Raw genomic sequence first — 22281 nt, 5'->3', positions numbered from 1 at the left:
AATAGGTTAACACAATAAAGCCGGCTTTGCCTGGCTCACTCGAGGGAGGAAAGCAATTCCAGCAGCAGGCAGGAGGTAATAAAACAGGGCTAGGAGTGTGTGTGTGTGTGTGTGTGTGTCTGTGAGTGTGTGTGTCCATACATGTCCTCATGTCAATGTTCCTATGTTTTTGTATGTGAGTGGAGGCAGGCACACAGAAGCTCTTTGGCCTCAGGGTCTAATATCCCTCGGATTTTCAACCCTTTCTTGACACAAAGAATAACAGTGGGGGATGATAGAAATTCCAAACTTTCCATACTTGCATGAAGGGAACGGTGGCTTTGCATTAACAACACAGCTGACCAACAAATGAACGTGTCCCTTCAGGTCACAAGCCGCTTCTCTTTTTTTGTAAACACTTTCCAGCGTGGTTAAAATTCAACGAGCAAATTGAATGAGTTTTATCTGAGCGAGCCGCAGCTTTACGCTCCCTGACGCTGCTGCCAGGCCTGGCAATAAATGATAAAAATCTCCAGAGTTTTATTAAATCGTGTTGCATTCACACTGAAAAAACGGCAAGGTGGCTTCTGCAATTACAATCTGGGCCAGACAACATTGTTTTCTCCAGTCAGTGGAAATTTCATTACCTTACAGCAAACCGCCTTAGAATTGGGTAATAGCCTCTTTTTGTCACAGACACAGGCCGTCTGCGGGAGGTGTGACACTCCATAAGTGTTATCCATTTGCAACAATATGCATCCATGCAGCAGCAGACATATGCTGGTCAGCATAATGTGCAGTTATTCAGTGATATGGAGAAAGTGAAGGCAGGGGAAAGCAGTCAATAGCTAATTCCTGCATTGACTGGGGTGTAATCAGATGCATTGAATATATCCATGCAGCCCATGTAGCTTTCCCCCAGCTTTTATAGACTGATGACGCAGGTCATGCACGACCCAATCTCCTGAATATCAATAGATAGAGAGAGAGCAGGAACATTTTCAAGTCAAAATACTCAACTTTGAAGAAACCTTCAATCAAAGCTTCTGGGAAAGTTTCACATGATTGGGTCATCCAGTATCATTCAATTCCTGTGTTTTCTACCAGCTTTTCCTTTAACCAGGTAATCAAACAGAGCAGATGTAAAGTGGCGGCCATTGTCAACAGGGAATAAATTACCAAAGCATGAAGAGAAAACACCTTATCTGTCTGATGTGTTTCCTGCTTCTGCACAAAGCTACAGAGCCCGAGGGGGGAGCAGTCAACCAAAATGCAGCGAGATGGAGATTAGGATGATGTGCAGTTCCTTGTTCCATTAAAGTTTGATCTTCCTCAATAGCCGAGGAGAATCAGATATCTCCCATTCAAGATTAAAGTACACCAGCATAGAGGGGGAGATTAATCAGAGGCCTGCATGAGATAAAAACAGCCTCGCTTCTGGCATGGAAAACAGCGGCAATAAAGAGTTCAGCTGATAATGTGAAACATGGCGAGGCAACAATAGCAAATCAAACAGAGCGTACGGGTCTCCAAAAACAAATCAAAGCGCAGACTAGACTAGCGATACAGCGGCTGAAGAAGTACAGCAGGGCCTGATCTGATAGTAAGCAGGGCCATCTTTTTATTACTGGTTCAGGTTGAGGAGGGCACACCGAGGATTTTCCCATGTTGCTCTCTGTCGCCAGCCTCTCTTACTCCTCCTCTCCTTGAGATCAATGGCGCTGGGGTGATTTCACAGCAGCCTGCACTGTCACCCAGAACAAATCAATGTGACCATGAGGAAGGCAAGAGCGGCATTGTTTTTAAGGAGAGCAAATTCGCTGTTGGAGAGCTTGTCAGATTTGCTTTATTCTCTTTCTTCCCCCCCAAGAACACTTAGAAGGGAGCAGGCCTCCCCACATTTTCCAGGCTGGGTTAGAGAGCAAGCCGCTCAGCACACTAGTGTACTCATTAACCACATATAAACTGCACTGTTCACTTTGACTATATTTCCACATGCCTGAGAGCATTCTCAAACTGAAAAATAGACTGAGCGCCCTAACCTTTCCAAATTAAAGGCTATACATTAACCTCAAGGCCTGCTGAGACGTGACTTCCATTCAGTGTGACAAGGAGGGGTGAGAGGAGACGGAGGGGAAGGAAGGAGGTCTGGGGGGAATCATGGCTGTCTGTCATGGGCTAAGTGGCTGCAGATAACCCTGATGAAGAACTGCCAACATCTGCCACCTCAGCTGAGCAGGTGTTGTGGTCAGGTTTACCCCACAGTTAAGATGATGAGGTACTATCTGCAGCATCTTGCTAAGATGAAACTCAACAAAAACACAAAAAAATGATGTATTACTGTCATTTATGTTGTGTGAAATGCCTTTATTCTACAATAACTTTTGGAAAAGGAGAAAACCAATGTAAGATGTTAGTCACAGGTGAACCAGAACTTTTTCAAAAGTTTGTCAAATTTGATGCTGGAAAAAACAAAACCCTCCAGCAAGAGCTGTCAAACTTCACAAGTCTGGAGGTCAGTCTTCAAACAGGAACACAGAAGTGCAGGCTGATGTGAGGTAGCAGACAATGCAACAGGTTCATGTAGTATATGTCTAAATGTCTTACTCTCACGCTGTGAAATTGTAAAACAAAGTCTACAGGGGTAAAAGTTTATAATCGCCTCAGCTTTTGCTTCCTCTATGGTGCTTTTAGAATTTCTTTCCTCTTCCCTTTCTAACTTTTTCACCCTGTGGGAGACGTGAATGTCATTACTACTTAAAAATTCATTATCCCAATATCCCTTTATCAATCATTTTGACAGTTAATTCCTTTTCTACTTTATTATGTTTGTCCTAACCACTCAGTTTTACTTTTTCAATGAATTTGTACTGAATAAACAGATGTTTCAAGAGCGAATGCTTCTAAACCAAAGCTTCAGTGATAAACTTAGCCTTTGTCAAAGAGGTTGGCTCTTCTGTGTGCTGTCAGTCATATGGTTTGAGACCTACATCCCCGCACACCAGATTCAAGCATCAAAAACTAAGATACAGACTGTCTTATTTCTGATGATCTCTTTTGCTTTTGGAGGTCATACAGAGGCTTTAACGTTAATTTCAGTCTGTTTTACACCCAGGAAAAAACACCTCACATGAGCTCTAAAGTAAAAGCAAACTAAACAGATTTTTTTTTTCATTTGTTACAGGAGCTGGATTAACCTATTAAATTGACATAAAGTTATTTCAGGTTGTGTTCATTAAAATAAATGATGGTCACGTAGCATGTCCACATATCAGTCTTTTCTCCTCAACCATGCAACACAGACCTCCAAGGTCAAGCTTGCAGAACCAGAAAACATCCCTGCCAGTCCTGCTTGTATATTTAATGTGTAACTCAACAACACCATCATTTCTGCAAGAAACTAAACATCACATTCACCTCGACTCATTCACACCGCCTGGCTGCAGGCTGTGTTGGTTTCCCTTTATAATCATTTGTATGTAAGGCCTCTGTTCTACCATGCTTTTATCACGTTCTGTCTTCACATCCCTGAGTGCTGATGTGCGAGACAGATCTCTCTACTCGGGCAATGAAGTTTATATTAAATCATGTAAGATTGTAAAGTACTAAAAAAAGGGCACGTCTCTTTTGTTTGCCTGCACATGAAAGGTGTTAAAAGAAGAATTGTTGTAGACTTTTCCTTGATATGAAAGTCTTTGATCAGGTATCTAATGAGCTGTTTTTGACGCTGCTTTGAGAGAAAACGTTCATGTTTCTTGAAGAATCCGACGGTGTTTCCAACTAGACGCTCTGTGCTTTTTAAAGATATCAGATAATCTATGACGAGTTGTCTGTTCTTTCCTTTGACAGAGGTAGAAAATGTCTTTAATGTTACCTGGACGGACTATAGACAGTTCTATAAATTCTATTTCATCTGTGTGAATAAAAAGGAGAACTTTCATTAATAGAGTCCACACAAGAATGGACATGCAGAGCTTAAAGCCTTCAGGGGTGGGTACATCTGAAGCAACACACACACACACACACACACACACACACACACACACACACACACACACACACACAGACTTTTTCTCACATGCGCACACACACATCTGTATCAACTATTTTAGTCATCTTAAGTGCCAAAATGAGTTTTGCTGCCTGTGGGTAGGTGTTGAGACAATCAAACCATGCAGGGATTAAAAAAGATTAATACACAGTGCAGGAAATTAAACTTCAGAGACTTTAACGATATTCATGAGTGCAGCTCACTTCTTCACTTCAGGCAGCCACTTTAATAAGCAAAGAATACAGTAAGGAACCCAAAAGCTATCAATCAACCAAAGTGATACACTATTTGAGCTGAAAATTGATAAAAAAAAATGTCAGACTATTTGAAATGACTTATATTTTATTAATGCCACGCCAAAATGTGTTCTCCAGCTAAATGTACAGAGCAGATTATCAGTGTGATCATTAAGATTAAAAAAAATCATTAGAGAGTAAGATATTACATTTGAGGGGTGATCAATCTAAATACAAATAAGTTTCAAACCTAAAAAGTGCTTTAAGTTAAGATTACTTATGGACTGTGCCAAACCAGTTGAAAGTGTGCAGCAACAGGAAACATGGTGAAAGCACAGGAAGATGAAATTTTAGAAAGGTCTTGCAGCAGGACACTAAAAGGTTCAATGTTACAGAGAAAGAAAAGATCAAAAAGCAAGCCAGAAAATAAAAAGGAAAGAAAAACAAGAGCTACAAACTCCAAAAGGTAATTCAGTGACCTAGATATTAAAGCTTTCTGCCCGTCCGCTCTGCCCTGCCTTGTCCAACCATCATGTTGAGTTAAGGCGAGCATTATGCTGGGAAGACTATTTGTTTAGGTGAGGAGCAGCCGCAGAGCTAATATGAGCACAATTTGCTCAGCAGGTCACAGGCGCAGAGTGGAGGAAGTAAATGAGGCAGTTCTGCCCCCTCGGGTGCAGCCCCTGCCTCATACATCACTGGATGTTTTATTCAATACAGGCAGGAAGGCTCTATGGCAGGTGCCCTGACTGTGGGGGCGCCTGCCCTGCTGTAGGGGCCCATATTACATTCAGAGAGCCGGCTGTCTGCAGGGCTGCTGAGGAGAGAATGACTGGAGCCGGTGAGGAAGATAGATTTTGAGGATGCTTGTAGTCTAATGATAAAACATACTGTGTGCAGCTTTCTCACTGCACAGTCAGCATAATGTGCAGCCTCATTTATGTGCAGTGTGAGCGATGAAGCTAAATATTCCAACAACAACCTCAGCAAACCCTCAGGCGCAAAGTTCACAGGAGTCCAAACAGCCCAAACTTTATCAGCTCAACATTCCAATTCAAATAAAAATGAGGACTTCGGTTACATGCGAGATAATCAGACTTTGCTATTTGCATTGGAGGCCTGGGCTTCGGAGGACAAATTTGCAGAAGAATTCACAGGACAATGACAAATTGGCTCGGGAGCCGAATGCAGCACAGAGCATCATGCATTTCGCCGAGCACGAAGTGAAAAGTTTTACTGCGTTACGCACACATTCCCCTGGATTTTATGAGAACCTTGATAAAAGCCTGTCACAATATGCAGGCACGCCATAAAAAGAGATTGTATATCATTAACACTCCAGGGTGAAAAATCACTAATTGCAGCAGACACTGTATAGTCACCCTCCCCACGCGCTGTGACGCACGGGGGCGTGCAGATGAAAAATTCGCACCTTTTGCTCTGAGCCGCAACTCCTCCAGTGCCACATACTCCTCCTGCGGTGCCTGCGGTGCAATCCCCGCGACAATACACTTAATTGCCAGCCATACTTGAAAAGACCAATATTACACATCAAAGCAGTTCCTAAAGCCATTCGGGAGCGGCTCTCTAACAAGTCGATTTTACAACACTTCCTTTATAGAGGGTCACGCATGGAAACAAAGGCTTTAAATCAGAGACAACGTTATATGAGCAACACCCTGGTTCAAAGGGACATTCGTTATTTTCAGCTGTGAATCCTTTTTTTTCCAATTACACTGTGTCAGCGACGCTCCTACAGTAGCTAATAATAAGGAATCAACCAAACCATTCAGACACTGTCAGACTCACAGATATAACCACAATAACAAACATTTCGTTACTATACTTACCATAAATTGCTCCGTAGTGCAGACTAAGACTCCATGCAGATTGTAGCATTCACTGAGCAATCTGCCTCATACTACTGGGGTCCAAATTAAAAAAGATTCATTCTGTTCTCCAACATCCAGCAGCCGCTTCGTCGATGTAAAGCGTTGATTAAGTTTATCCTCCTCTTCCGATGGTATATGCAAATACACCGGTATAACCCTGCGAATTGGATTCCACACTCTAGCCTCTAGCATGCAAAGTTAATAAGCCTTTGCCTTTTTCTCGACTCGGCTGCCAATTTTGTCGAGGGCAAAAGCGCAGGTCGGCAATTTCAGGAGCGTCCTCGGAAGAATTGCGCACCAAGTGCACCTCGGGTTTTTAGCGTTTAGCCTCCAGTACAAAGCAAAGGGTCCTGGTGCTCTTCTCTCTGCTTGCAGATATTTCCAAATAACAGAAATATTAATCGAAAACTAGATGGTTGAACTGCTACGCAGCATTCCAAAATCCACCGCTGTTACGCATGGGCTTAAAGTGGTCCGAGAGCTCACTTTAGACCTTTGGTGATTTTTATGAAAAGAATGTTTGTAATATTTTTGAGGCAATATTGTATAAAGGGACCCTGAAAGATATCAAGGCTGGGCCAAAGCAGCTGCCTGGAATATCCGAAACTGACGCGGTGTAAATCCCGGTGCTCAGACTCTGCTCCGTCCGTCACTTTCTCCGCGGTATCGGCAGCCTCTCAGATGTCTCTCCTCCCGATTCAGACTCAGATATCCAGCTGAGGCTGTGGAGTATGCTCGATAGCAGTGCTCCGAGATGCTTTCCTTGGTGTTAAAACCAAGTAAGAAAAGGTTACGTCTGAATAAAGAGCTAGCTGCTTCGGGCAGCTCCGGGACGCGGTCCTGCCCTTGTGCCGAGCTGCCGAGACTGACAATAACCCGGAACGCTGCAGACTGTCAGGCTGCTCAGACCGCCCACCGACCAATCACTGTGCTGAGGGAATAGAAACATTCCCACGGGTTGGCCAATCATCGGTAATTGAGGACTGTTACCATAGAGATGCTCGGCGTCCAAGCGTCTGAAACCACGTTGTTTATTCGCGGAAATAGGAAAAAAAAAACGTCTGATATAAATTGCCGAGGCAGGATGCAGATTGAGATCTTTAATCACTCTTTTCTCTTTATCAGCAGCTCAGTTAAAGGGTAAAGGCAGCGCCCCTGCATGGAGAGAGCTGGGCTCAAACGTGCAGGCACCATCTCTGCAGATGTGCCCTTAAGCAAGACACTGAATAACTCCGAGCTGCAGGAAAGCTGCTCCGTGGTTAATCTTCAGGGAGAAATAAAACATTATTATGCAACCAGAATACAATTAAATGTGATTAGCATGCAAAATGAATCTACTGTTTATGAATTGGAGACTGTAAAACGCCATTTAACTTAATTGGTTTGAAACTCCTATAGGAGAAATATCCTGCGCAGATAATAAGAAGAGCAATAATTGGTTGATAATATCAAAAGATGGCTGCCTTGTGATCACCCAGGTGCAACATGACACAGAGTGTATTGTCCCTATGAGCAGAGATTAATAAAGCAATCTATTCTGTAGTAATGTCCCAGAATGCACTGGCTCGCACATGTCCTGCGAAAACTTTAAGTCTTCTGCCTCAAAGTGTTGATAGCCTCTATTTCAGTTAGAAAGTCTCAAAACATATGGCATATGTGACAGTCGATTTAACTTAGTTGAATTCCTTCACTGACATCTTCAGCTTATATGAGTCACAGGAAACCTTGCGAAACACCTATCTTTTTTTGCAAAACGTCATTACTACACTGTAGAAGTGGAGGGTTTTACTGTGACAGAAGCTCTCAGCAGTCCTCCTCTTCTCCGTCTTGCACACTATGTCCAGAGCACAGAGCAGACCCTGGGACACACAAAGGCAGAACAAGCAATCACACATCATGGACTCTCATAATAAGCTGACGCTGGGAAGTGGGTGATGCAGCACTCAGCTTATGCCAGTGCTGATAAGAGCCTGAAAGTATTACCTCGGTCTGGCAGCCCGCTCCAAGAAATCCATCCTGAGCCAGGTCATCAATTCTGCCCTATCTGATTGCTCACCAATCCCTGGCAGCTCCATGTCGCCGTCCTGGCTTGTGCCTTTGAAATTCTCTCCATGACTTGCACTTTCATGCTAGTTGATTTCACAAAAAATAGGTACAGACTGTGTGTACAAATGGGGTCTTAAGTGTGGTCTTACACCGAAATGACACAAAAATAAAACAGTAAAAAGTGTGGCCGGGAAGGTAAAATTTCCAGAATAATAGAGCCTCTGACTCGGTCTATCCTTAAATGTATTCAGTGCAATCACATCTCCCCCTCATTGCTGCAGAGGACCTATAGAGCATACATTAAAGCCTGTGGTGTTCAATCATATCACCTACGCTGCTGTGTGGCTGCACAGTCAATCAAACAGATGAACAAATTAATTGAAAAATATTCAACCAGAGCCGTGTTGTGCTCCAGTGAGGCAGGCAGGCAGGCAAATAAGCCATTTGATTAGCTGATAAGCAGATGACTCAACAAACATTCAAGGCATGTTTACTGTGGTTTGATTAGAGCGCGCCCAATACGCACAAGATTGGACACAAATACGTTGTGAAAACACTCAGCTGTTCCAATCCCCAAGGCGGCATGAGGGCACATAAAAACAATGAATTATTTATGGGGGAGACAAGCGAAATATCACAGCAGATAATTTTCTCTGGGCTATATTAAATGTAGTTTTCAAAATAATACGTCTGAGTTGGTTTCATTTCCCAGAAATCATTCCCAGTGACAGGATCTAAAGCCTTGGAATTAGATATGAAATCACATTTAAAATTTCCCTGCCAAGAAACCTAGGAGCATTTCACTAAAACACCAATGCAAGGGTTATTCACATGCTAATTGGGCTTCCTTCTTTCTTAGTAAATATGATCAAAGAATATTTGCTTTGTCTCTGGTTAAGGTATTAGCTCTGGTTCAAAATCAAAGATCAAGACAAGCCTACAGCATGCTTCATCTGAATGAGAGTTCACAATAAATCTAGGTTCAATAAAAGCCTCTGCAGCTTCTCTTCCAATAGAGCATCTCATAAATAAAGCTCTTGTTCGCCCCATCCACAGCCAACATTAGTGTCTGTCTCTGAGCTGAAAGCCTTACGCTGTTACAATTTGTTCCTGAAAGTGAACTCAGTTTAATTGAGCAAAGTTCGAGACTCCACAAACAGCAAAGTAACAGGGGAAAAAAATCGATGGCAGCAGAGGCATGGAAAAAAGAGATAGCATTGATTTATCTGCCATTGATTCGCGGGGGATCGCTGCATTGTGCCCTGCAGGGTGAAATGCACGCTGTCTGCCAACGGATGGGGACGGATCTGAAAAGGTGTCAAGTGGTTAGAGGACACAGAGGTGGAGGAAGAGATCAGGGGGCATCCATAAGAGGAAAAATCGTGAGGGCACAAAGTACATAATCAGCAGAAGCTTTGATAAGGGAGGATAATGTTTGGAGGATGGCACAAACCCTATATGCAGGGTTTAGTTTCCAGAGTTTTGCACTAAATGTTTTTGACGGACAAGATCACCAGGACAGCAGAGTTAAAAAGCCAAAAGCAAAAGCCATCAAACCACCAGTTAAAATCAAGACTTCTGTCCTGTTGACAGTTTCACCATCTTAAATTAACATCACCAAGCTGACCCCTGTTTCAACACTTATCAGCACAACAGGGGCCAACTTCAGTCAAAGGCTGCTGGCCACGATAATACTGTACGAGTAAGCACATATTCAAGTGCTTGACAAGACAAGCATCTTTTGCAATATTTTAAGTCTCAGCAATTGGCAAATCAATGTCTCCCTGGAGACTCTTCACTGACAGCCAAATGTTGATGAGACGAGGGGAAGCCAGGACAGAGATCAGAGGCCAGAGAACCAGACGGAGAAGTGTTACTCCTGGACTTTGGTATTTTTACAACATCCCTCTGTCTCTTCTGTGGCTGTTCTCACGTCCACACTGAAACTGAAGTAGAGCTCTGTGTTTGCTATGAGGCCCCCCTGCTTTTGGAGCAACTTTCAGAGGAGTGTGGTTGGTATTTTCAGGTATTTTCCCAGACTGCTCTTTTTCCAAAGTTTAGTCTAATTTTGTGGGTTTGTTTTTAGGTCTTTTTCACCCACCAGGATTTGAAAAGGACAAAGTGTTCCTAAATAGAGTGATCCCCTGTGACAAGCCTTGAATCCTTGTGTTTTTTTTTTATCCAAGGTGCAGGTTTAAGTGAAGCTGACTCGACTTGACACAAGGATTGTCACATGTTTACGTCTTAGGAGGCTGTTTTCTTAAGCAGTGTTTGGGTTCAGCCCTCAAAAGCATCTGCTTTCCTGTGTGACCAGTCAGAGATGTTTTCAGGAGACACCACCCACAGCCTCAACATACACACAGGAAACTGTTCACAGACATACTGAGCTGAGGTTGTGTTGTGCTCTGTATATTTGGGATGAGTTTGTTTTGGGGTGATGACTGTTTGTGTCGCTCACATGCCCATGTGTCATATAAAAACAGCCAAATACACTTACAGCAATAGCATCAGAATGTGAAAAAGAGAGGCTGAACTTGGAACAAGACAGTAAACATTAATTTCTACATCATTCATTTCAAACCTCCTTCAGGCAAGCAGCACAGATTATATGGGGGTGAAAGATGTGATTACTTTTTGTTGCCATGTCTTGTGTTTCTCCATTCATCATAGTGAGGGACGGTCATGCACAGTTTGACCCCTGTCACAATCAGGTCTGGTAAACCTCAAGGCAGCTCTTGAGGTCTTTCCCTGGTCATAAAACCTGAAGAAACACAAGATGACACTCACACTCACAACTATTTGTAGTTGCTTCATCTGTGCAGGAAGTTATGGTCCAGTGGCTGGGAAGCTTTGAAGCAGTGGTCCTTAAACCCAGCTGTCGCTACCCTGTAAAACACTTTTCGTCCTAATTTTTGTACTTTTATACAATTTTCAGCTCCTGGGAGCATCTTAAAAATGCAAACTTACCCCCACAATTTCAGTGACAACATGCAAACTTCTGCTTTTTTTATTTTACATATTTATTCATTTTTCCTGTAACTGATATTCAAAGAGGGGATTTTGATTTTTTAATACTCTCATCAAAATGTCAGGGGACAAATAAGCTCCCTTCATGCTTTTTTATTTTAAAGAGGCTGAAAAGACTATCTGGAAAAGCTGGTGTTTTTCAGGGATAAAGACTCCATTTCCCATGAGCACTTGCAACCCAATAAATCCAAGGAATCGTTTTCAGCAGAGGAAAGACAGATTTTTCTTCTCACTGCTGAACTTTTTTGGCTGGCGTGGTTTAGTCATAGGGACTAGTGCCATAAATCAATCCTGTCTGACCCAACCAGGAAGCTGAGAAATAGCATTTAAAAATAACCTACTTCTCTGATACACTGCACTGATAATCTCATTTTAAACTGGGGATTACAACCAGGTATATATTTATAAAAGAGATTTTTAAAACATCATCGGGGCGCAGTCACACCATCCGTACCGTGCCACACTCAAACATGACTGGTCCCCCACAGTGCCATTCCCCCACTGACCATACAGCCCACAGTCACACTACTCCATTATGAACCAGACTAATACAGTACATCATAATACAACACATATGGCCAGCCTGCGTCATCATAAAGTGTCTATTTACAAAAAGGCCAATCTCATCAGAGTCAGCACAGTGGGAGACACAGAGAACATAGCTACGGCTTGAGTTACTTTTTGGCTTATGCAAAGCTGTTCGGGTGACAGCCCTCTGATACCCCCGTTATTGTCAAAATTATTGTTGAGATGAGTGGTCACTCTGATTTTATGTCATGAATTTAAGTCATGTCCTCTTCACTTCACTTGTGCATGAGGTGTTGTGCACTGAAGTGTGCCAAAGCCAAGGAAGTGTACCTTGCCTGAGCACGGTACTCTTTGAAATGGACTTGAGGGTTGAAGCATGACTGGGCATGGTATGAATAGCCAGTGTCTGTGCCCTTAACACAAGAACTTGAACAGACTGCAATTTAAATTACCTTCAACAAAAGTCTTGAGATTTGTAACCATCAAAAGTTTTTTTAATGAACCTTTGCCTAATGGTGGTTTTTCCCACCTACCATGAACGCATCCTAAAAATTCCCTTCATCAAGTGGTTTGGTTGACTAGCTAGCCTCCATCTTTCTGATTTTTAACACGGGTCAATAATGGAATACTATTTTTTTATTTGTGGATTTGCAATGAAGTTTGGGTAAGACTCTATGGCTGGTTTGAGAGGACAGTGACTTTTCATCCTCACAACAACTGACCACCAGAGTTCATCACTTTGTGGTTTGATTGCAGTTAACCAGGAGTTCAATTTTATTCCACAACTGTGTTTGTACATCATCGTCTAGTTTAACCACTTTAAAACCTAGAGATTCAAACATTAACAGCTCAAATGAAGCTTTATAGCTCCAGGAAGCTTTCATGTGATCAACAACACACACACACACACACACACACACACACACACACACACACACACATACACACACACACACACACACACACACACACACACACACACACACACACACACACACACAGTGTGTTTATGTCAGCTGGTTAAGGCAGATCTGCCAAGAACACAGATATATCCCTGATGTTTGAGAGCTTCACATGTTGAGTCGCTACCCCCTTCACACAATGCAGCGTCAGCTTAGCACTGGTGTCTGTGACAGGTGAGAGGCCACTAGATACCCTTTATTTCATTTAAAAGCAACTTTAAACAGAATTATTATTACAAAAAGAAACACAAAAGAAAGTATTCACATTTAATCACTGTATGTTTGAAAAACAGGACCAGTATACAGGACTAGCACATATTTCCTCCTATACATCAAGCTTAAGTTCCCCCACGGTAATGAAAAGACGGATTGTGATGATCTCTTCACTAATTCGATACCTTAATCTGATTTAAACGTGACTGTAATCTCAGTACGAGTTGATTAAACTCCTTCACTGTGTCCTAGTATCGTTCTGCATCTTCAGGTTTTCAGGTACCCTGTTCATTTTATTCAAACTGAAGGATGTCTAAATAAACTTGTTGAACAACAAAGATTATGTTGACAAAATTGAACTGAACAATACCAACTCAGGCATGAGTCACTCACCACCCATTGACCCGAGCATTCAACCAAAATATCCTTATCCTTATGTGGTTTGCTCACTGATTATAGATAAATTGTCTGATGTCTTAACCTACAGCACTTTTAAAAGTTTATTCTTGCCAAGCAAAAAGAATTATATTAAAAATAATAATGGAGTTATCAATGTGAACTTTCAACCAAGTCATATCTTTGAGGCAACAGCCAAAACAAGACACTAAGTGTTACTCTGTGAGGGCTCGTAGAGTGATATTTCAACCTTTGTAAGAGTCAACCTTGCTACCGTCCTCATTAACAGTGTTAAAAATAAGCTAGCTCAGTTGCTCCTGACTCCAGCTAAAGGTGGTTCAACAGGTAAAGAGGGATTTCAATCCTCAAGTCAAACTTCAAACAAAAGGCAGCTTTTATTGCAAAACTTTTCTTTAAAGTTGCGGCACAGGTAATGCCCATTGAGCAACAGTATTGTCTTTGCATCATGGATAAAAAATACTGATTTTTCATATTTTGTCATCACTCATGCCAGCTACTGTATGCTGAATTCCCTGTGTTGCATTTTGAGAAGCTTGGGCTTGTTCATTTCAAGTTGTGAGGCAGCTGGTTGAACACTTTCCTTGTCTCTCTGTCTCAGTCAGTCAGGCTCCAGTGGACAGAGGGACCATCATCCTCTGCTTTGCGCAGTGCTCAGCTCTGCCCAATTTTGCACCTCCGTTTGCGAGTGATAGAGCACTATCAGTTCTGACAGCTCCCCAGAGCCACTGGGATTTGAGTGCTCTCTCCTTTCACCCACCCTGCACTCCCTAACAGACACACACACACAGACACACAGACACACAGACACACACAGCCCCCATTTTTTAACTGTCTATTTCTTAAAGGATGAGGGCTGGAAATGAAAGGCAGAACAAAGAACTAAAGGAGTGAGGATATCTGTTAGGATGCTAAGGACAATGGGATACTTTGTCCCTAGTTTCATTATTGGCTTGTGTTTAATTTGAAACAGACAGCTAATCACATTAGAGACAACCTCTCCACAACACTTGAGCACGGCTGCCTCCTGGAAGTAATCACCACGCTGAAACTGTCTCATCGGATTCTTAGTCCAATTACTTAACTCCACACTTATCGTCCTTGATAAAACCAAATTGTAAAGCTGAAATGTTCGAAAAAGGAATGCATAATATAACTTGGAAAGTTTTAACTACAGGAGGCATAACCATGATGATAATGAAAATGTTGATGATCATTATATTAATGATAATGACAACTGTAATGATGCTAAGGATGCTTAGCGTGTTATATTTAGCTTTTATGTTTGCATTTGCCTTTAAAGGGGAATACGTTTGTCCTTATAGTTCCTGACTTACAAAACAAAAACACAACAAATCATTTCAACAAATGTTAAAACCCATCATTGTTAAAGTGAGAAAAAATACAGCAGTCTATAGCCTTAATACCTGTCTCACTTTATTTATCAGAAAACATTAGATATGTTTTTTTTTTTTTTTAAGTTAGAGAGAGTGAGCCTCCCTTCCAAGGTCACCGGGGCCTCCCCTGGTTTAACAAAAGGAACACTACCAATGATAAACGAATAATCCACTCTGGGTTACAACCACAAAACATTTGGGTTATTATTTTGAGTTCAGTTTAGTCTCTCAAATTTTTACCCATTTTTAGCAAAAATGGGTAAAAATTTGGATCAATGCCTATTTGTGCATGTATTGTTATGACCATAAAATGAAATGACAGCTCTTGAGCCATGAAAGAAAACATTGGACACTGTGTCAGCAAAAAATAAAAGTTCTTTCAAAATGCAGTAATTAAAACATGGTTTAATTACAGATAAATCATAAACAGAGCTTTTTTTTGCAAAATTCTTAATAAGGTGACCATTAAAAACAGATTTCAAATGCAAATAGTAGATTACAAATTCTCAGTCCACAAACAAATTATGGCCTTGGAGCATTCAGTTTAGGAAAAGCCAAACTCTAAGTATCTGTCACCTTTACTGTGCAAAAAATCGCCGGTCTATGGGGGTCGAAAACCCATTAATTGAAACAATAGACCCCTGAAAGCCTCAACTGCAAAATCTTGGTCTCCTGAGAAGTATTTTTGGGGCTGGCTCTGTACATGGTTTCAAGTCTTTCTGCAGCCGGCTGCAGATTCTCAATGAACAGCAACTTTAAGCCATTCGCTTCATTTTTCTAAACTGGATCTTGCCCTTTGACCGAAGCAACTTAACATAAGCTAAAAAGTCTCTAAAGTTGAAGCAGTGTTCCCTGTGTCTCACTGTGCTGACTGATGAAATCACACATTGTGTCAACAGACGCTTCACACAGACGTAGGTGGGCCATGCGCGCGCCTTACGGTCCCCCTTTACATGGAGACTCCTGCAAATATTCTTCCTTTGCGTTGCCAAAAGCCACCCGCGTTTACATGAGGACGGCGTGAAAACGATCCGGGTCCATACGGCTCAAGGAGGACAAGTCACTTCTTCTGTTCTTTCTTTTTCTGCCGTTTTGTTGTGTGAGACGGTCGGCAATCCAACCATGACGCGCATTACCACCACCTACTGGACCGGAATGGCTCAACTGGAAATGTGGCCGTACGCAGAGCCTTCACCTGAAACTGCGAGTGCGCAAGCGGTGACGTCAGCGTTTTACACTGAAACGCTCTGCTCTGTGTTTACACGAGGCTGGATGGAGGAGCGGATTCAAATCTTTCCACTCTGGGGAGCGTTTTCAAAAGTTTGCGTTTTCACTGAAAACGCAACGTGGTCTCATCTAAACGGAAGGCCAAAACGCAACGAAATGTTTGCGGAATTGACCGTTTTCGGCGGCATGTAAACGGGGCCTAAGTCTGTAACTGCTGGCCGTAATCCTCAGTGGGGGAACACCACTGGGGGGGTTATGCTTGAGTAGGGAATGGTTAGAATAGCCAGTGTGACCGCACCCTTTGAAAAATGAACAGCAAGCAAAGAGCTGTTCAAGTCCTTCAGATCTTTATAGAAAAAATGAAGAAGTTAAGGTATCCATGTATGATTGCAGGTAGAAACATCAAAACAATGGTTTTTAAACATGCTACTATTCTCCTCTAAAGTCAGTGTAAAGCAGCAATACATTTGTGTTATGAGGTTGTTACACAGCAGACACATGTGTCACTGACCACTGAGCCAAATTTGAAAGATTAAAAATAATTTTAAGTATTTAAATTAAAGTCTCAAAATCATGGCAAAACCAGCTGTCAAACGCTGGGGGCGTGTCTGTTCGAGGTGCTAGAACCGCGCCCACACGCGGGAGGGGAGCCTCCTACAGTAGCAATGGAAGCTAGCGCCAGTAGCCTCATCGGTTGAACCCAGCCCTACCTGTTTGAGCCATCAGAGCCAGAATTTGACTCTGAATCAGACTCTGATAGTGCTCAGTCTTGTTCCTCACAGTCTATTAGTAACAAATGCTATCTGAGATCCGAGAGCAAGCGTGAAAACCACTGAAGCTGACAACGCTTAAAGTATTTATACCACACCAGCAGCAGGGGCAGGGTTGTGCTAATGATGGCCCTGTTACGTAACGCGGCTGATTTCTGACCTGCCCATTAAGAACACAGACAATTTTGAAACACAGTTTGTGAGCCAAGCTCCACAATTAAACCCTATATGGTTGAAATACTTTTTTCATGTGTTAAAGAAATACATTTATGACCTATTTAATGCGTCTGAATTTGCTTTACATGTACTTTAAGCTAGCAGGAACTAAAAGGTACTCTGACAAAGCTTGATGGAATAACTACAAGGAACCCCTTTACATACAGGTAGTCCTGTGGTAAGAAATAGGTGTCAAAATGTGAATTATGGCTTGTGAGTAGAAAAAAATATTAGTGAAATTGTGTTAAGAGGCTGCTTCACAGAGACAAATACAAAACCTGTCAGTCAAAAAATAAGCACACAAAAGAAGACGAGGAAAGTAATAAAAGCTTTCAGCAGAACCATGATTGAGAGAGCAGGTTAAAAGTCTTTGTTGGAAGCTGGTTAACAATCCCAGCAGGACATCTAAGCTCAAAGTAGAAAAGAAAGAAAGAGATTAGAGAAAAATCTTAAACCGAGGCGCTGAGAGCCAGAACAGGATAGAGACATGCAGTCACCTCACATGGGAAGAGACACCAGCAGAAATAAGCTGCATGCAATTAGCCCCAGTTAGAGGTTGCTTTGTAAAAATTAAATAGTCCATTTCCCAATTCACCATGACATAAATGACTTTTGAGTGATTTGTTTTTGTTCATCTTAAATTACCTTGTAAGAAACTGGATCTGAAGGAGCATTTGGGAGCCCAGGTGTTCATTTACATGTTCTTTTTTTTATTTCATGCCTGCATGTCAGCTTCTGGCTAAAAGGTACACAGCCAGAGGGGAAGTCAGACTTCAGACAATTGATGCTGGATGTAGATTATTATCACATATAGCGACCTCTGTCTACTGCTGCTAACTTTTGTTCCTTAAGCTGCTCGGTCTCCACTATGCTTCAGTTGCTTCACAGATTTCTCTTCCCCACCCACCTGACTCATTTCTATCACTCTCCAAAACTGCTTCTAACCTTTGACTCTCCCTACCACTCTTAATCCTTTTTTTTTGTTTCAAGGAAGGATCTCGGCTGTATTATTCAATATTCATATTTCCATCTCCATAATTCCTCCTCACTCAACTCTGACCCCAGAAAAAGCTGCCTTTCTTGTGCCTGGTGAATTATTATCCCATCTTCTGTGAGACCTTGCCAATCTATTAATCTAACTTGCCATTTACTGTCTTTTCTCTGCAGCTCTGTTAAAGGTTGGCTGCCTCTCCTCTCACTCTATCTGTCAGTCAGTCTTTGTGTGCAAATCCCACGTCTTTCTCCCCCAGACTGAATTATTCAATTTAGATGCCATTTGTTTCACAGTTGGCAACAGGGACCGCTGCACTCTCCTCTCTATAAACTGTGCTCTAATCGCCAACTGCACGCTCCCCTCTCTCGCCCCACCACCGTTAATATTTCCCATTTCTATTTCACATTCATTTTCTGTCCTTTCCTCTAAATTAGCAGCATATACGTGTGAAGAGGGTTTTTGGAGCTGTTGTCTCCGGGGATGACTCTCTGTTTCACACATGGAAATCAATTTGTCGAGACGAGCGTTTCACTGAAAGGTGCCATTAGGACTCGCTCTATCAGCAGGGAAGGAGCTGAGGTGTCTGCACCCAGGACTTTGCTCTTTTTAAATGAAGCTCGGCTTAAGATCAAGCAAGACAACTGTTTCATACTCATTCATTCATCCATTTTTGAGTCAGTCACTCACCCAGTCTGTCTCTCCCTTTCTTTCTCTTCCTGTTCTGGTGATACGCAAAATATGGGCATTAACTCCTCCAAATACTAAAACAATCAGATTTGGCCTCTACATTTTTTAAGTAATCATCTTGTTGTTTAAAAAAGCTCCAAACCAAGCGGCAAGCCCCAGTCTAAGAATATGAGACAATGCGAAAGTGCTAAAATCTGCTGTTTCTTGAGTGTCCGCTTGAGGCTGGCTCCGGTTGCTGATTTTACTATCGGCACCCACTTTACTGGGGGTGAATTTTTTTCTAACGCAGCCGTTCAGAGAATATTAAGATCGCGAGCTCCCCCAATCAGAGGCACAGCTGAGGGTCATGTGACCAATAGGCGCCCCATAGCTAAACGTGAAGCCCTTGCCACTACCAATATGGCCACTGTAGCCAATGTGCTTCATTTACAGTTTCAGAAACAGACGGGTGAGGTTTGCGAGACTATGTCCATGTTTTATACAGCATGTGCTTTAAACTGTCCTCCTTCTGCTCTAGATCTGGTTGCTTTATTTCGATCACAGCAGCAGTTCTCCACCTGTAATTCAAAGACTTTGTATCTTCATTAAATCCTCCAAAATTATCATTTTTTTTCTAAACTTATCAAATATATTATTGTTCACTTTTCATGATGTTAGCCTTGATTAAAATGGGCTTCTCCCATGGACATCACTTGCGCAGACTACAGAAGAATTTTTTTTAGGAAGACTTTTCTTGAATAGCTTTTAATTGAACATTACAGGCACTATGAGGAGGACCTGTTTGAAAGGGATTGAAACAACACCTTTAACCCAGAGTTGCACGCACACTGTTGTGAAGATGTGACTCTTAGGCCCCGTTTACATGACGCAGAAAACGGTCAATTCCGCAAACATTTCGTTGTGTTTTGGCCTTCCGTTTGATGAAGATGAGACCATGTTGCGTTTTCAGTGACAACGCAATCTTTTGAAAACGCTCCCCAGAGTGGAAAGATTTGAATCTGCTCTTCCATCCAGCCTCGTGTAAACACAGAGCAGAGCGTTTCAGGGTGAAACGCTGACGTCACCGCATGCACACTCGCAGTTTCAAGTGAAGGCTCCGCGCGCAGACACATTTCCAGTTGACCCATTCCAGTCCAGTAGGTGGCGGTAATGTGCGTCATGGTTGGATTGCCGACCGTCTCACACAACAAAACGGCAGAAAAAGAAAGAACAGAAGAAGTGACTTGTCCTCCTGGAGTGGTATTAACGCAGACCTTTTTTACGCCGTCCTCATGTAAACGCGGGTGGCTTTTAGAACTGCAAAGAATCTTTGCGGGAGTCTCCGTGTAAACGGGGCCTTAACAAGCAACGTGGTAAGGTATCTATCAACAGTTACACAGCGCTGACACTGGGAACCTGACAACATGCAAACTTTGTCAGTTTGTACCGTAGTTTAGTAGCCGGCTGTACGTAGCACCACTTGCACAGATCTCTCTTCTTACCACTAAACTTTGTCAGCCTGTGTGGTGCTGTCATAATGATTCTGACATGCGTAATTAAATTCCAGTCTTACCCGACCCGATCGGAAAGCTAAGAAGCAGCATATAGAAATAGCTTACAATGGCGCTGATGATCTCGTTTTAAGTTGTGGATTATGATCAGGCATACATCCGGCTTAGAAATTCCTTACAGTCCCTTCAAAGGGGACATATCATGCTTGTTTCTCCTTTTCACTATGCCAGACTAGGATGCCTGTAAAGCATTTCTGCCCTCAGTACAAGTCATTTAGTTCCTTCATTGCCCCACAATAGCGTTCTCAATATCCTCAGTTAAGGCCATTCTGAAGATCTAATTGAAACGCTCCGTTTTGAGAATGATCCCAGTAACCTCGCAACGTCACAGCCCTTTGTGCTCTGATTGGTCGTTTTTATCAGAGGGGGTAGAGCCAGGGGGGGGGGGGGTTGCAGCATGTCAGTATTTACAAAATCGCCATATTGAATGGAGCAGACCGAGCGAGTTTGCTGTTTGCCAAAACTTCACCGCAAGGCATTGATAGCAGTAATAAAACAGCAGAGTGAAAGATACGTCCTTTTGTATTGGACCCCGAGTCAGACCCGGACGGTTCTGCAGCTCAGCAGGAAGACAATCCACCTCAACACAGATCATCTTAGGACGCTTCAGTGTGGCGAGTCAAACCGGTACTGCAACATGTATAGTTTATACATTTATACTCTGATCTTGGTGGGTGTGTCCCTCGATGGCGGTTGTGTGACTAACTGACATCACAGAGGAGGAGCTGCTTTATCAGATTACTCCAATAAAAAGAGAGGATCCTCGTGTCATCATGACGGTCGAAATCTCGCAGCCAAATGTCAATGACCTATTTTCAGAGGCATCAAATCTCGTTCTAGGATATCAGAAAAAATACAATATCTCATTTTTTGAAAATTCAGGGGGTGTAAGGTCTTGTTTTCAAATTTATTATATTACATGTAAGTATTAAATCAGAGATCAGCATGACATGTCCCCTTTAAGAAAACAAAGAAAACAAACGGACGACAGAGAGACCGAGTATTTGGGCCATGCTGGAGAAATTAATGGAATAAAGTCGTAACATTCTGACATTTAAAGAAAGTCTTAAGTAAGGGTCAAAGCAAAATGTACCAAGATTTAGGTTGAAACATCTCGTTCATAATGTAACATTACAATTTTATTTTGACCCTTTATCTGTGACATTAATATTTTCAACCTTACATTCATACATTGTGCGTTGTTGACCTTAAACTGTGTAATATTGTAACTTTATTTCTAACCCATACATTACAACTTTTTTGAAACTTAAATTCGTACATTAAGACTTTTTCCAGAGATCTTGTATTATACACTTTTTTTTACATGTCATAGCATTATGACTTTATTTTTACTTTAAACTTGCACATTATGCCTTTTTTGACTTAAATCTAGTAGCATTACATTATATTTTCATGTTTGTTGCTCAACATTATAGCTTCATTTTACTCAAATCTCATATGTTACAACTTTACTTTTGAAATCTTTTTGATTTTTTTAAATATTTCCCTAATTCTCTGTTGTGAGACAGCTTAATCACCACTAAATTTAAAATTCTAATTTTTACATCTTTGTAGAGATAACCATTTGTAACTATCAAGCCCCAAACTATGGGTATAAAACTTTGTCCTGGTTATGAATTTTAATTAACAAAAGCAATTCCCTCTTGATAACATTAAAACTGCTCAGGAAAGGAAAAAAATTCACAAGAGAGCCCAATTAAGGCCACTCTAAGTCCATTACACCTCTCTATAGTTCCCAACAGGAAATCAAAAGAGAGAATTGACCCTCCACTGCCCAGTATTTATGGATTACTGCTACAAACGTTTCCCCATTCAGATATGGCTTTTTGTCATTTATCTGTAAAACTCAAACATGTAAAACAGTTTTGCCTCATGGGGATTATGATCTATGACATTTTCTGGTGATAGAAATTGTATTTCTGGATTCCCCAGAAACAAACCAGAGTGTTACAAATTTCACACTGTTTGACATTTAAGTATAAATTGTTAAATGTATCACGTCAAATGTAAATGTGTGCTCTGATGCAGGCTAAAAAGTCAAGGGTTGACCTAATGCACCTGACGCTTTATA

General features: G+C 41.8%; 1 protein-coding gene across 2 annotated transcripts in view; it reads right to left on the bottom strand.

The window, feature by feature from the left end:
- Window positions 1-22281, bottom strand: part of fam222aa (family with sequence similarity 222 member Aa) — a 99136-nt gene that overhangs the window by 42481 nt on the left and 34374 nt on the right. Inside the window, exon 1 of one of the 2 annotated variants that reach the window (XM_074670248.1) lies at window positions 6117-7014. The exons of the other annotated variant lie outside the window; for it this stretch is intronic. The gene's annotated coding sequence lies outside the window, so the exon portion shown is untranslated. Of the gene's footprint in view, window positions 1-6116; window positions 7015-22281 lie in introns of those variants that run through there. 2 annotated transcript variants of the gene reach the window in all.

The sequence above is a fragment of the Halichoeres trimaculatus genome, unplaced genomic scaffold (genome assembly GCF_033239565.1).
Source record: "Halichoeres trimaculatus isolate MK-OKI-2021-1 unplaced genomic scaffold, fHalTri1.1 fHalTri1_scaffold_5, whole genome shotgun sequence".
NCBI classification, from domain to species: Eukaryota; Metazoa; Chordata; class Actinopteri; order Labriformes; family Labridae; genus Halichoeres; species Halichoeres trimaculatus.
Note: the sequence above shows the minus strand (reverse complement) of the source record. Positions and strands in the feature narration are given on the sequence as shown.